The following is a 15183-nucleotide window of genomic DNA, read 5'->3' on the forward strand; positions in this document are numbered from 1 at the left end:
TTTAACCAGCTCAGCTATAGACTACACCAGCATGACTAGTATCTATGTGGACACTACTACAGTTTAACCAGCTCAGCTATAGACTACACCAGCATGACTAGTATCTATGTGGACCCTACTACAGTTTAACCAGCTCAGCTATAGACTACACCAGCATGACTAGTATCTATGTGGACCCTACTACAGTTTAACCAGCTCAGCTATAGACTACACCAGCATGACTAGTATCTATGTGGACCCTACTACAGTTTAACCAGCTCAGCTACAGACTACACCAGCATGACTAGTATCTATGTGGACCCTACTACAGTTTAACCAGCTCAGCTATAGACTACACCAGTATCTATGTGGACCCTACTACAGTTTAACCAGCTCAGATATAGACTACACCAGCATGACTAGTAACTATGTGGACCCTACTACAGTTTAACCAGCTCAGCTATAGACTACACCAGTATCTATGTGGACCCTACTACAGTTTAACCAGCTCAGATATAGACTACACCAGCATGACTAGTATCTATGTGGACCCTACTACAGTTTAACCAGCTCAGCTATAGACTACATCAGCATGACTAGTATCTATGTGGACCCTACTACAGTTTAACCAGCTCAGCTATAGACTACACCAGCATGACTAGTATCTATGTGGACCCTACTACAGTTTAACCAGCTCAGCTATAGACTACACCAGCATGACTAGTATCTATGTGGACCCTACTACAGTTTAACCAGCTCAGCTATAGACTACACCAGCATGACTAGTATCTATGTGGACCCTACTACAGTTTAACCAGCTCAGCTATAGACTACACCAGCATGACTAGTATCTATGTGGACCCTACTACAGTTTAACCAGCTCAGCTATAGACTACACCAGTATCTATGTGGACCCTACTACAGTTTAACCAGCTCAGCTATAGACTACACCAGCATGACTAGTATCTATGTGGACCCTACTACAGTTTAACCAGCTCAGCTATAGACTACACCAGCATGACTAGTATCTATGTGGACCCTACTACAGTTTAACCAGCTCAGCTATAGACTACACCAGCATGACTAGTATCTATGTGGACCCTACTACAGTTTAACCAGCTCAGCTATAGACTACACCAGCATGACTAGTATCTATGTGGACCCTACTACAGTTTAACCAGCTCAGCTATAGACTACACCAGCATGACTAGTATCTATGTGGACCCTACTACAGTTTAACCAGCTCAGCTATAGACTACACCAGCATGACTAGTATCTATGTGGACCCTACTACAGTTTAACCAGCTCAGCTATAGACTACACCAGCATGACTAGTATCTATGTGGACCCTACTACAGTTTAACCAGCTCAGCTATAGACTACACCAGCATGACTAGTATCTATGTGGACCCTACTACAGTTTAACCAGCTCAGCTATAGACTACACCAGCATGACTAGTATCTATGTGGACCCTACTACAGTTTAACCAGCTCAGCTATAGACTACACCAGCATGACTAGTATCTATGTGGACCCTACTACAGTTTAACCAGCTCAGCTATAGACTACACCAGCATGACTAGTATCTATGTGGACCCTACTACAGTTTAACCAGCTCAGCTATAGACTACACCAGCATGACTAGTATCTATGTGGACCCTACTACAGTTTAACCAGCTCAGCTATAGACTACACCAGCATGACTAGTATCTATGTGGACCCTACTACAGTTTAACCAGCTCAGCTATAGACTACACCAGCATGACTAGTATCTATGTGGACCCTACTACAGTTTAACCAGCTCAGCTATAGACTACACCAGCATGACTAGTATCTATGTGGACCCTACTACAGTTTAACCAGCTCAGCTATAGACTACACCAGCATGACTAGTATCTATGTGGACCCTACTACAGTTTAACCAGCTCAGCTATAGACTACACCAGCATGACTAGTATCTATGTGGACCCTACTACAGTTTAACCAGCTCAGCTACAGACTACACCAGCATGACTAGTATCTATGTGGACCCTACTACAGTTTAACCAGCTCAGCTATAGACTACACCAGCATGACTAGTATCTATGTGGACCCTACTACAGTTTAACCAGCTCAGCTATAGACTACACCAGCATGACTAGTATCTATGTGGACCCTACTACAGTTTAACCAGCTCAGCTATAGACTACACCAGCATGACTAGTATCTATGTGGACCCTACTACAGTTTAACCAGCTCAGCTACAGACTACACCAGCATGACTAGTATCTATGTGGACCCTACTACAGTTTAACCAGCTCAGCTATAGACTACACCAGCATGACTAGTATCTATGTGGACCCTACTACAGTTTAACCAGCTCAGATATAGACTACACCAGCATGACTAGTAACTATGTGGACCCTACTACAGTTTAACCAGCTCAGCTATAGACTACACCAGCATGACTAGTATCTATGTGGACCCTACTACAGTTTAACCAGCTCAGCTATAGACTACACCAGCATGACTAGTATCTATGTGGACCCTACTACAGTTTAACCAGCTCAGCTATAGACTACACCAGCATGACTAGTATCTATGTGGACCCTACTACAGTTTAACCAGCTCAGCTACAGACTACACCAGCATGACTAGTATCTATGTGGACCCTACTACAGTTTAACCAGCTCAGCTATAGACTACACCAGCATGACTAGTATCTATGTGGACCCTACTACAGTTTAACCAGCTCAGCTATAGACTACACCAGCATGACTAGTATCTATGTGGACCCTACTACAGTTTAACCAGCTCAGCTATAGACTACATCAGCATGACTAGTATCTATGTGGACCCTACTACAGTTTAACCAGCTCAGCTATAGACTACACCAGCATGACTAGTATCTATGTGGACCCTACTACAGTTTAACCAGCTCAGCTATAGACTACACCAGCATGACTAGTATCTATGTGGACCCTACTACAGTTTAACCAGCTCAGCTATAAACTACACCAGCATGACTAGTATCTATGTGGACCCTACTACAGTATAACCAGCTCAGCTTATAGACTACACCAGCATGACTAGTATCTATGTGGACCCTACTACAGTTTAACCAGCTCAGCTATAGACTACACCAGTATCTATGTGGACCCTACTACAGTTTAACCAGCTCAGCTATAAACTACACCAGCATGACTAGTATCTATGTGGACCCTACTACAGTTTAACCAGCTCAGCTATAGACTACACCAGCATGACTAGTATCTATGTGGACCCTACTACAGTTTAACCAGCTCAGCTATAGACTACACCAGCATGACTAGTATCTATGTGGACCCTACTACAGTTTAACCAGCTCAGCTATAGACTACACCAGCATGACTAGTATCTATGTGGACCCTACTACAGTTTAACCAGCTCAGCTATAGACTACACCAGCATGACTAGTATCTATGTGGACCCTACTACAGTTTAACCAGCTCAGCTATAGACTACACCAGCGTGACTAGTATCTATGTGGACCCTACTACAGTTTAACCAGCTCAGCTATAGACTACACCAGCATGACTAGTATCTATGTGGACCCTACTACAGTTTAACCAGCTCAGCTATAGACTACACCAGCGTGACTAGTATCTATGTGGACCCTACTACAGTTTAACCAGCTCAGCTATAGACTACACCAGCATGACTAGTATCTATGTGGACCCTACTACAGTTTAACCAGCTCAGCTATAGACTACACCAGCATGACTAGTATCTATGTGGACCCTACTACAGTTTAACCAGCTCAGCTATAGACTACACCAGCGTGACTAGTATCTATGTGGACCCTACTACAGTTTAACCAGCTCAGCTATAGACTACACCAGCATGACTAGTATCTATGTGGACCCTACTACAGTTTAACCAGCTCAGCTATAGACTACACCAGCGTGACTAGTATCTATGTGGACCCTACTACAGTTTAACCAGCTCAGCTATAGACTACACCAGCATGACTAGTATCTATGTGGACCCTACTACAGTTTAACCAGCTCAGCTATAGACTACACCAGCATGACTAGTATCTATGTGGACCCTACTACAGTTTAACCAGCTCAGCTATAGACTACACCAGCATGACTAGTATCTATGTGGACCCTACTACAGTTTAACCAGCTCAGCTATAGACTACACCAGCATGACTAGTATCTATGTGGACCCTACTACAGTTTAACCAGCTCAGCAGTACCATAGACCCTAAACCCAGGATAGAGGGGCTGAGTGAATGTGGTCTGGACTCTGTGGAGGAGGGTCATTGTGTCAGAGACACTGTAGAAGGACAGAGTACCTGCCTTGTGATCCAGGTACACTCCTACTCTGGAGGACTGAGGGCCTGATACTTTAGTCCTCAACATTATTGTGTCTGAAATAATAACCATCACTATAGCACAGTAAACTCCAGGACTTGTTATTGTATCCAAATCCATTACCTCTCTCTGTTCTGCTGATGTCTTTATATGAGACTGCTGTAATAACATCACCAGTCCACTCCACCTCCCAGTAACAGCGTCCAGACAGACCCTCTCTACACAGAACCTGCAACGTGTTGGTGAATCTGTCTGGATGGTCAGGATATGGTTGGACTTGGCCTGTACAGGTCACCTTTCTGTTCCCTTCAGACAGAGAGAGGTGTGTGTGTGCTGTGTTTGGGTCCAGTGTGAGCTGACAGGAATCTGGGAGAAGAGCAGAGACCAATGAGGGGAGTCAGAACAATAAGTTAAGTCAGATACTGTATCTACCCTGTCTTTGATTAGAGCACAGCAGAGATCAAATCAGAGAAATATGAGGAGTCAGATAGATACCCAGTCTTTGATTAGATCTACTATTGCTATATATTTCTAGAGGGATTGTTAGGAGTGGCAGTAAAAAGAGACTGTTAGTTACTTCACAATAAAGAGACTCACATTGTAACAACTGTTCTCTGGTCTTGGGCTCTGGAGGCAGAACAACCTCCACTATATTCACTACAGACACACAAACACATTGACAGAGAGAGGGAATGTTATCATCATACCATATTCCACATGTATATGACTAGTAGGGAACTTTCAATGGTCTAAAGTTGATGTTCTGATTGTTTTCAACACACCTGTAGTGGAGATCTTGGTCCATTCTCCTTTAAGGAAGTCTTCTAGTTTCTCTCTCAGTTCAGACACAGTCTTACTCACATCTCCAAAGTACTGAAGAGGACGGACAACGATGCTGGGTAAGTCTGAAGATACACTGATACTGGAGAGAGACTGATAACTCTGGAGAGAGAGAGAGACAGAGAGAGAGGAGGGACAGAGAGAGAGAGAGACAGAGAGAGAGAGAGACAGAGAGAGACAGAGAGAGACAGGGACACAGAGAGAGAGAGAGAGAGAGAGAGAGAGGGACAGAGGGACAGTGGGACAGAGGGACACAGAGAGAGAGAGAGGGACAGAGAGAGAGAGAGAGGGGGACAGAGAGAGAGAGAGAGGGGGACAGAGAGAGAGAGAGAGGGGGACAGAGAGAGAGAGAGAGAGAGAGAGAGAGAGAGAGAGAGAGAGAGAGAGAGAGAGAGAGAGAGAGAGAGGACAGAGAGAGAGGGGGACAGAGAGAGAGGGGGACAGAGAGAGAGAGAGGGACAGAGAGAGAGAGAGAGAGAGAGAGGGGGGAACAGACAGGACAACATAAGATGAATAGTTTCACATGAAGTTCATTTCATATCACATGTAACAAGACAGTTTAGTTACCTGGAGGAAATGGATGTGATCCTCTGTGTGTGAGAGCTGCTCCAGCTCAGTGCTTCTCTTCCTCAGCTCAGCTATCTCCTGCTTCAGTTGCTCCAGGACTCCTTCAGCTTCACTCCACTTGATCCTTCTCTTGGGCTCTGATCAGCTCCTTCACCTCAGAGCTCCTTCTCTCAATGGAGCGGATCAGCTCAGTAAAGATCTGATCACTGTCCTCCACTGCTGCCTGTGCAGAGCGCTGTTGAGAGAGAGAGAGAGAGAGAGAGAGAGAGAGAGAGAGAGAGAGAGAGAGAGAGAGAGAGAGAGAGACAGAGAGAGAGAGAGAGAGAGACAGAGAGAGAGGAGGGACAGAGAGAGCAGAGAGAGAGAGAGAGAGAGAGAGAGAGAGAGAGAGAGAGAGAGAGAGGGAGGGACAGAGAGGCCAGAGAGAGAGGAGGGACAGAGAGAGACAGAGAGAGAGAGAGGGACAGAGAGAGAGAGACAGAGAGAGAGAGACAGAGAGAGAGAGACAGAGAGAGAGAGACAGAGAGAGATAGCAGTTAGTTAATACACAACCCCCTGTCACTGATGCCCCTTCCCTCCCGCTAAGCCCACCTCCGTACGGTACAGTAGCCTCTGTGCTGCTTTGAGTCAGAACGCTGCCACCCTGCTCTCCAGGTCCACCAAACCCAGTGATCAGTGGTTCCTCCCAGACCCACGGCCCAGTCACCACCCCCCTCCTCTCGTGTGGGTCTCAGCAGCTGCCAGGCCCTCAGTACTGCAGCATAGAAATCAGAGACCCCTGTTGTATTGAGTCTCTCCGGCCGCATGATGAAGAGCTGCTGATCCAGCCACAAACCCAATTCAGTTTTCCATAAATGGCACCAAAAAATGGCTCCCTTTTAATTTACCACTAAAACCTGTTCTTAGGACAATGGGACGACCTCAGAGTTGACAAGGTAAAACTCTGTTGTTCTGCCGCTGAACAAGGCAGTTAACCCACTGGTCCCCAGGAGGCCGTCATTGTAAATAGAATTTGTTCTTAACTGACCTGCCTAGTTAAATAAAGGTTTCATTAAAAAGTCTGGCAATAACTTAACTTTTCATTATTTAGACAGACTCCTTAAATAATAAATATAATAAAATAACAAAACAACAGTTAAATGCTAAGTACTATACATAGGTTTTATTTAAAAAATAACAATAGAACCTATTTAGTACTATAATGGTATTTACTAACATAATATTATTACTATAATAGTTTCTAAAGGGGTTCTAGGCTACCCTACCCTAGAATTAGGGTTCAGGATAAAACAGGTTATACGTAGGGTTAGAGTTTCTGTACAGCACTTTGTGACATCTGCTGATGTAAAAAGGTCTTTATAAATACATTAGATTGATTGTTAGGTTCAGGGTATTTAAAGAGATAAACTGTATGGGTTTATATCTCTCTTGCTCCTCCCTGTGGTCTTCTGTGGGAACTACATACCTCATTCACCACACTTGATAGGCTCATAATCTGAGGTAGCAACTGAGTCAGAGCTACAAATCAATGATCTCCACCTATCCATTAGGTTTACAACTCAGTGAACCTGCGCAGCATTCTCTCTATTTGATGTCTACGAACCAACAGATTTCAACACATATCATATTACCCAGCAGCCATTTAGAAACAAATAAAAAAAGATAGTTAATATTAAGTTACCTGAGGTAAACCTACAAGGATAGTTAATAATAAGTTACCTGAGGTAAACCTACAAGGTTAGTTAATAATAAGTTACCTGAGGTAAACCTACAAGGTTAACGCGGGCTGGAAGAGAATTACTTCAAAACCACAGCAAACAGCTGGGACATATAGTAATATTATATATATATAATATTATATCACTGGGCTCCTCTGTGCTAACAAACCCTGTGTACCACCCCTCCCCTGTTTAACCTTGAATTTCGTTCAGAAAAACACTTCCACATTTAGCCAGACGAACCAACTCTTTACGGATCTGTTCGGTGGTAATAAACGGAGGCAGATTAGACACCACTACTCTTGTCGAAATCAGCACCAACACAACCCCTCACATAAATCATACTGGTAACTAGCCGGGCAACAAGACTCACCTTTTACATTACCACAACCACCGCCTTGTTCATTCTGGATACAGAGTGTATATGTTCCTCTCCCACCTGGTCACCGACCAGGATCAATAATTCCTCCACACCATTCTCCACAACGCACCTGAAGAGACAGCGTTTCTTCTCCACTCGGTTGAGGACATCAAACTACCCTACTCCCTCCTCAACTCTAACCGATAAACAGCGGAAACCGATAAACAAACCCTCCCACCATGACAAAATACATTTGGAAAATAGGCAAAAGAATAGCTGCACTCTTCACGAACGACAAAACCTCACGTTACCAACTTCTTCTTCTTCTATGGTATAATGGCGGTCCTCAAACCAACGTTAAAGGAGCGTGGCGCCTCCTACTGTGCTGGAGTGTGTTCAATCACGGTTTACACCATTTCTAAATCCTCCTACCTAACTCAGTACTTCTGAGAAAATAAAAAAGATCCCTACTAACTTCTAATAGACCCTCCCCCATCCCCCAAACCCCCATCCAACCTCAATGACCCTACACTTCAATCTTTCCCTCTCTTCAACATCCTTACAACAATATAACAACACATGCTCCACCGTTTCATTGACAATACCCTCCAGACACAAACCATTCACATGCTGCCAACCAGATGGAAGGACCAGTTCGATGTACAATGTCCTAAACACAATCGAGGAAACACCACCTCTTCCTTCCTAATCTGACCTTTGAACCTTGGTCCACCAACCTTTCTTTGGAGGGCATATAAATGCCGTCCCTTGTGCTCAGAGTCCCATCTCTTCTGCCACACATCTATCAAAATGTCTCTGATCTCACATTTGTCCTCACCTCTACCCAGTGGAACATTAATATATATTATATCTTGTTTTAAAGTTATTTTAGCTAACTAGTCTACAATTTCATTCCATTCCACACCTGAATGTGCTGGGACCCAGCAGAATCTCACTACTAGACCCATTCTCTCAATTCTCCATAATAACATTAATACCTCCAATAGTAGGTCACTCCTAATAGATTTACCAGATGATAAACTATTCAATACAGACAGAGAATCTGAGGATACTATAATTCTAACAGGTTGTACATCCTCCACCCACTGGAGGACAACTATTATCACCAACAGTTCAACTGAGTACACTGACAGTTCATCTGTTAGTCTTCTACATATCTGCACATCACATTCAGGAAGGTAAACACCTGCTCCTGTGGGCCCACTATCTGGGCCCTTGGATCCATCTGTGAAAAGAGGTAAAAAAAGCATAACAACTTCTACCAATGTAATTGTCAACCAGTTTCCTGTTATCACTGACTTCTGACCCAATCTTTCCTTTTGTCTACCAAGGTTAGATCAACAACAGGATCTGGGAGTAACCATGGAGGAACATCCCCTATCACCACAGAAAGGGCCAACCTCCAACTCCCTGAAACTACTCTCATCAGCAAGCTTTCCAACTGTCCAACCAAAACCACTGCCTTGTCTACTAGTATATTCCCAACAGTCATCTAGAACAGTAGCAGTGGGATGCTCAACCTCACAGCCTTTCAACCCAATAAGCTAATGACAATTTATTACGTTGTATATCCAAAGGCATCTCACCTGCCTCAACTGGACTATAATATAAATCCATGATATTTTGGGATCCAAATTTCGAAAAGGGGAAATTATGATAATGCTAAAAAACACCCTTCTAACTAACCCTACACTCATTAAAACCCCACTACCCCCATTCCACTACTTTGACCCTATCTGCTCCTGCACCAGGCCAACTAACCCTACACTCATTAAAACCCACTACCCCATTCCACTACTTTGACCCTATCTGCTCCTGCACCAGGCCAACTAACCCTACACTCATTAAAACCCACTACCCCCATTCCACTACTTTGACCCTATCTGCTCCTGCACCAGGCCAACTAACCCTACACTCATTAAAACCCACTACCCCATTCCACTACTTTGACCCAATCTGCTCCTGCACCAGGCCAACTAACCCTACACTCATTAAAACCCACTACCCCATTCCACTACTTTGACCCTATCTGCTCCTGCACCAGGCCAACTAACCCTACACTCATTAAAACCCACTACCCCCATTCCACTACTTTGACCCTATCTGCTCCTGCACCAGGCCAACTAACCCTACACTCATTAAAACCCACTACCCCATTCCACTACTTTGACCCTATCTGCTCCTGCACCATGCTACCTAACCCTACACTCATTAAAACCCACTACCCCATTCCACTACTTTGACCATATCTGCTCCTGCACCAGGCCAACTAACCCTACACTCATTAAAACCCACTACCCCATTCCACTACTTTGACCCTATCTGCTCCTGCACCAGGCCAACTAACCCTACACTCATTAAAACCCACTACCCCATTCCACTACTTTGACCCTATCTGCTGCTGCACCAGGCCAACTAACCCTACACTCATTAAAACCCCACTACCCCCATTCCACTACTTTGACCCTATCTGCTCCAGCACCAGGCCAACTAACCCTACACTCATTAAAACCCACTACCCCATTCCACTACTTTGACCCTATCTGCTCCTGCACCAGGCCAACTAACCCTACACTCATTAAAACCCACTACCCCATTCCACTACTTTGACCCTATCTGCTCCTGCACCAGGCCAACTAACCCTACACTCATTAAAACCCACTACCCCATTCCACTACTTTGACCCTATCTGCTCCTGCACCAGGCCAACTAACCCTACACTCATTAAAACCCACTACCCCATTCCACTACTTTGACCCTATCTGCTCCTGCACCATGCCAACTAACCCTACACTCATTAAAAACCCACTACCCCATTCCACTACTTTGACCCTATCTGCTCCTGCACCAGGCCAACTAACCCTACACTCATTAAAACCCACTACCCCATTCCACTACTTTGACCCTATCTGCTCCTGCACCAGGCCAACTAACCCTACACTCATTAAAACCCACTACCCCATTCCACTACTTTGACCCTATCTGCTGCTGCACCAGGCCAACTAACCCTACACTCATTAAAACCCACTACTCCATTCCACTACTTTGACCCTATCTGCTCCTGCACCAGGCCAACTAACCATACACTCATTAAAACCCACTACCCCATTCCACTACTTTGACCCTATCTGCTCCTGCACCAGGCAAACTAACCCTACACTCATTAAAACCCACTACCCCATTCCACTACTTTGACCCTATCTGCTCCTGCACCAGGCCAACTAACCCTACACTCATTAAAACCCACTACCCCATTCCACTACTTTGACCCTATCTGCTCCTGCACCAGGCCAACTAACCCTACACTCATTAAAACCCACTACCCCATTCCACTACTTTGACCCTATCTGCTCCTGCACCAGGCCAACTAACCCTACACTCATTAAAACCCACTACCCCATTCCACTACTTTGACCCTATCTGCTCCTGCACCAGGCCAACTAACCCTACACTCATTAAAACCCACTACCCCATTCCACTACTTTGACCCTATCTGCTCCTGCACCATGCTACCTAACCCTACACTCATTAAAACCCACTACCCCATTCCACTACTTTGACCCTATCTGCTCCTGCACCAGGCCAACTAACCCTACACTCATTAAAACCCACTACCCCATTCCACTACTTTGACCCTATCTGCTCCTGCACCAGGCCAACTAACCCTACACTCATTAAAACCCACTACCCCATTCCACTACTTTGACCCTATCTGCTCCTGCACCAGGCCAACTAACCCTACACTCATTAAAACCCACTACCCCCATTCCACTACTTTGACCCTATCTGCTCCTGCACCAGGCCAACTAACCCTACACTCATTAAAACCCACTACCCCATTCCACTACTTTGACCCTATCTGCTCCTGCACCAGGCCAACTAACCCTACACTCATTAAAACCCACTACCCCATTCCACTACTTTGACCCTATCTGCTCCTGCACCAGGCCAACTAACCCTACACTCATTAAAACCCACTACCCCATTCCACTACTTTGACCCTATCTGCTCCTGCACCAGGCCAACTAACCCTACACTCATTAAAACCCACTACCCCATTCCACTACTTTGACCCTATCTGCTGCTGCACCAGGCCAACTAACCCTACACTCATTAAAACCCACTACTCCATATCACTACTTTGACCCTATCTGCTCCTGCACCAGGCCAACTAACCCTACACTCATTAAAACCCACTACCCCATTCCACTACTTTAACCCTATCTGCTCCTGCACCAGGCCAACTAACCCTACACTCATTAAAACCCACTACCCCATTCCACTACTTTGACCCTATCTGCTCCTGCACCAGGCCAACTAACCCTACACTCATTAAAACCCCACTACCCCATTCCACTACTTTGACCCTATCTGCTCCTGCACCAGGCCAACAGACCTGGGAGGACGGGACACCACCACTCAACACACCCTGGAACTCTTCTGAAGTCAAATCTGAGTATCGACCCACAATACTTCGTCTGCAAACGCCATGCTCTACCAACTGAGCACAGGTATTTCTTTTTCTGTGATTTACATTCCATTTCTGCGGTACAGTTGATAACCATTTGCTATGAACACTAAGAAGCCAACCTTACTGAAGCATATATCACTGGTTGGCCCATCCCTCTGTGCTGTCACAGATCTACTACTCACAGGGATCCTCTCAGGACCCCTCAGCCTTGACCCATCCTCCTCTACTTTCTTCACTGCCTCAGCAGTGACAACCTGTTCCCAACAGTGGGGTCAGTGGGATTGGATAGCGGCCCCTCTACCTCTCTCTCTCTCTCTCTCTCTCTCTGACTGGAGGAGACAGGTGAAATGGTGTGTCTCCTCTGGTCAACAATACTCACCTTGAGAGACTCCACAGCCTGTTGGAGCTCCTTCAGCTCCTTCTCTCTCTCCTGGAATCTCTGCTGGACCTTCTGCTGACTCATCCCCAGCTGCCTCTGTGGAGAATCACTCTTCAATCAGCTATCAAGCTTTATTAGTCCAGTAGATCAATAGTATAGTAATGTGACATAGGGCCCATAGAGAGGAAGGTCTAAAAAATGGATGGTCCATTTACTAAATGATATTTATTTGTTGCTATGTGAATGATTATAGTTTTTATGGTAGGACTACATGTATCAACAGGTTGAGACTGAACTTTGGACTCATAAAAGGGCATTCAGAATGATAATAGTGTTTGACATTATAAAATGGTGATACATCTGGAGAATCTGGGTTAACATATCTATATACTCAAGGTTTGTGTTCATATTTGTTCTGCTGAGGATCTATTTCATTTCAATGATCTCATATTCAAACAGCCTTAGTTCCTACTGTATCTTTAATTCTTTGTTTATCAGACAGTCACCAACAAGTTGTTCTGGTCTTACCTGTTTCTCAGTCCTCTCTGCTGCAGCTGACACTGTATCATGGCCTTTATGTTCATCCATTGTACACATCAGACAGATACACTGCTGATCGGTACGACAGTAAACCTCCAGCAGTTTGTCATGATGAGAGCAGATCTTCTCCTGTAGTTGTGCGGTGGCTTTGACCAGCTTGTGCTTCTTCAAAGCAGGAGATTCATAGTGAGATTGGAGGTGAGTCTCACAGTAATAGGCCAGACACACCAGACAGGACATGAGGGCTTTCTGCTTTCTGGTCCCAGTGCAGACATCACACGCCACATCTCTAGGTCCAGCATAGCACAGAGCAGGAGGGGGAGCAGCCTGGAGTCCTGTCTTCTTCAGTTTCTCCACCAGCTCAGCCAACATGTTATTTTTCCTCAGATTAGGCCTTGGAGTGAAGGTCTCTCTGCACTGAGGACAGCTATAGACCCCTTTCAGAACATCCTGATCCCAGCAGCCGTCAATACAGCTCCTACAGTAACTGTGTCCACAGGGGATGGTGACTGGTTCCTTCAGTAGATCCAGACAGACAGAACAACATAACTGGTCCTGGTCCAGCAGAACTCCCTGTTGAGCCATTGGGACGGTTGTTCACTCTCACACAGACTGACGAGACAGAGACTCAGATCAGTTTCGTTTCCTCAGAAGAGAGTTTGTGAAGGGGGAGGGATTTCCTGGTTCTGCCAGAGGGGTGGGGTTAGAGGGAGGGAGGAAGAGAGAGAGGAACTGCATGCAACAGCAAGAGGGAGACAAATAGTTTTGTTCCAATGTTAGAGCCTTTAACATGGAACACATGACATAATGAATCTTAAAATGTGAGTTGTTAGAATATATGAAGGGTAACAGTTTTCTATGAAGTACGTATGTATCATTATTTTAATCACCTTTATAATGCCTTATAAATCAATAAGTCCTGAGGAGGTGTGATATATGGTTATTATACAGAACCACGGCTAAGGGCTGTTCTTAGACAAGACACAACACGGATTGAGAATTATCTAACACTTTCAACAATACAATCACATTTTATTTCATTGGTTTCATACACATATTTATCAGATGTTATTGTGGGTGAAGTGAAATGCTTGTGTTCCTGGTTCCAACAGTGCAGTAATATCTAACAATGCTTGTGTTCCTGGCTCCAACAGTGCAGTAATATCTAACAATGCTTGTGTTCCTGGCTCCAACAGTGCAGTAATATCTAACAATGCTTGTGTTCCTGGCTCCAACAGTGCAGTAATATCTAACAATGCTTGTGTTCCCAGCTCCAACAGTGCAGTAATATCTAACAATGCTTGTGTTCCTGGCTCCAACAGTGCAGTAATATCTAACAATGCTTGTGTTCCTGGCTCCAACAGTGCAGTAATATCTATCAATGCTTGTGTTCCCAGCTCACAGAGGGCAAATCTAAAAAGTCAATGAAAATATTAGGACAAGCAATGTATATATATATATATATATATATATATATATATACTGTGATGTGATGCATAGACAATTTGGAGTACATCTGTAGTATATCTGAAGAATAGTAGATGTACAGCAGTAGTTATATAGGATGAACCATGACTAGAATACAGTATATACATATGAAGTGGACAGCAGTAGTTATATAGGATGAACCATGACTAGAATACAGTATATACATATGAAGTGGACAGCAGTAGTTATATAGGATGAACCAGGACTAGAATACAGTATATACATATGAAGTGGATAGCAGTAGTTATATAGGATGAACCATGATTAAAATACAGTATATACATATGAAGTGGATAGCAGTAGTTATATAGGATGAACCAGGACTAGAATACAGTATATACATATGAAGTGGACAGCAGTAGTTATATAGGATGAACCAGGACTAGAATACAGTATATACATATGAAGTAGACAGCAGTAGTTATATAGGATGAACCATGACTAGAATACAGTATATACATATGAAGTGGACAGCAGTA

At 44.4% G+C, this 15183-nt stretch overlaps 1 pseudogene across 1 annotated transcript; it reads right to left on the reverse strand.

Moving 5' to 3' along the window:
• Positions 1–3335: 3335 nt before the first annotated feature.
• On the reverse strand, positions 3336–13828 carry LOC145875846 (tripartite motif-containing protein 16-like; annotated as a pseudogene). The gene is made up of 6 exons (XR_014391354.1): positions 13205–13828; positions 12677–12772; positions 5727–5961; positions 5102–5261; positions 4917–4976; positions 3336–4685 (listed from the first exon to the last, which is right to left on the reverse strand). The product of XR_014391354.1 is annotated as a tripartite motif-containing protein 16-like (transcript).
• Positions 13829–15183: the final 1355 nt, after the last annotated feature.

The sequence above is a fragment of the Salmo salar genome, unplaced genomic scaffold, assembly GCF_965601325.2.
Source record: "Salmo salar unplaced genomic scaffold, fSalSal1 ptg000360l, whole genome shotgun sequence".
NCBI lineage: Eukaryota > Metazoa > Chordata > Actinopteri > Salmoniformes > Salmonidae > Salmo > Salmo salar.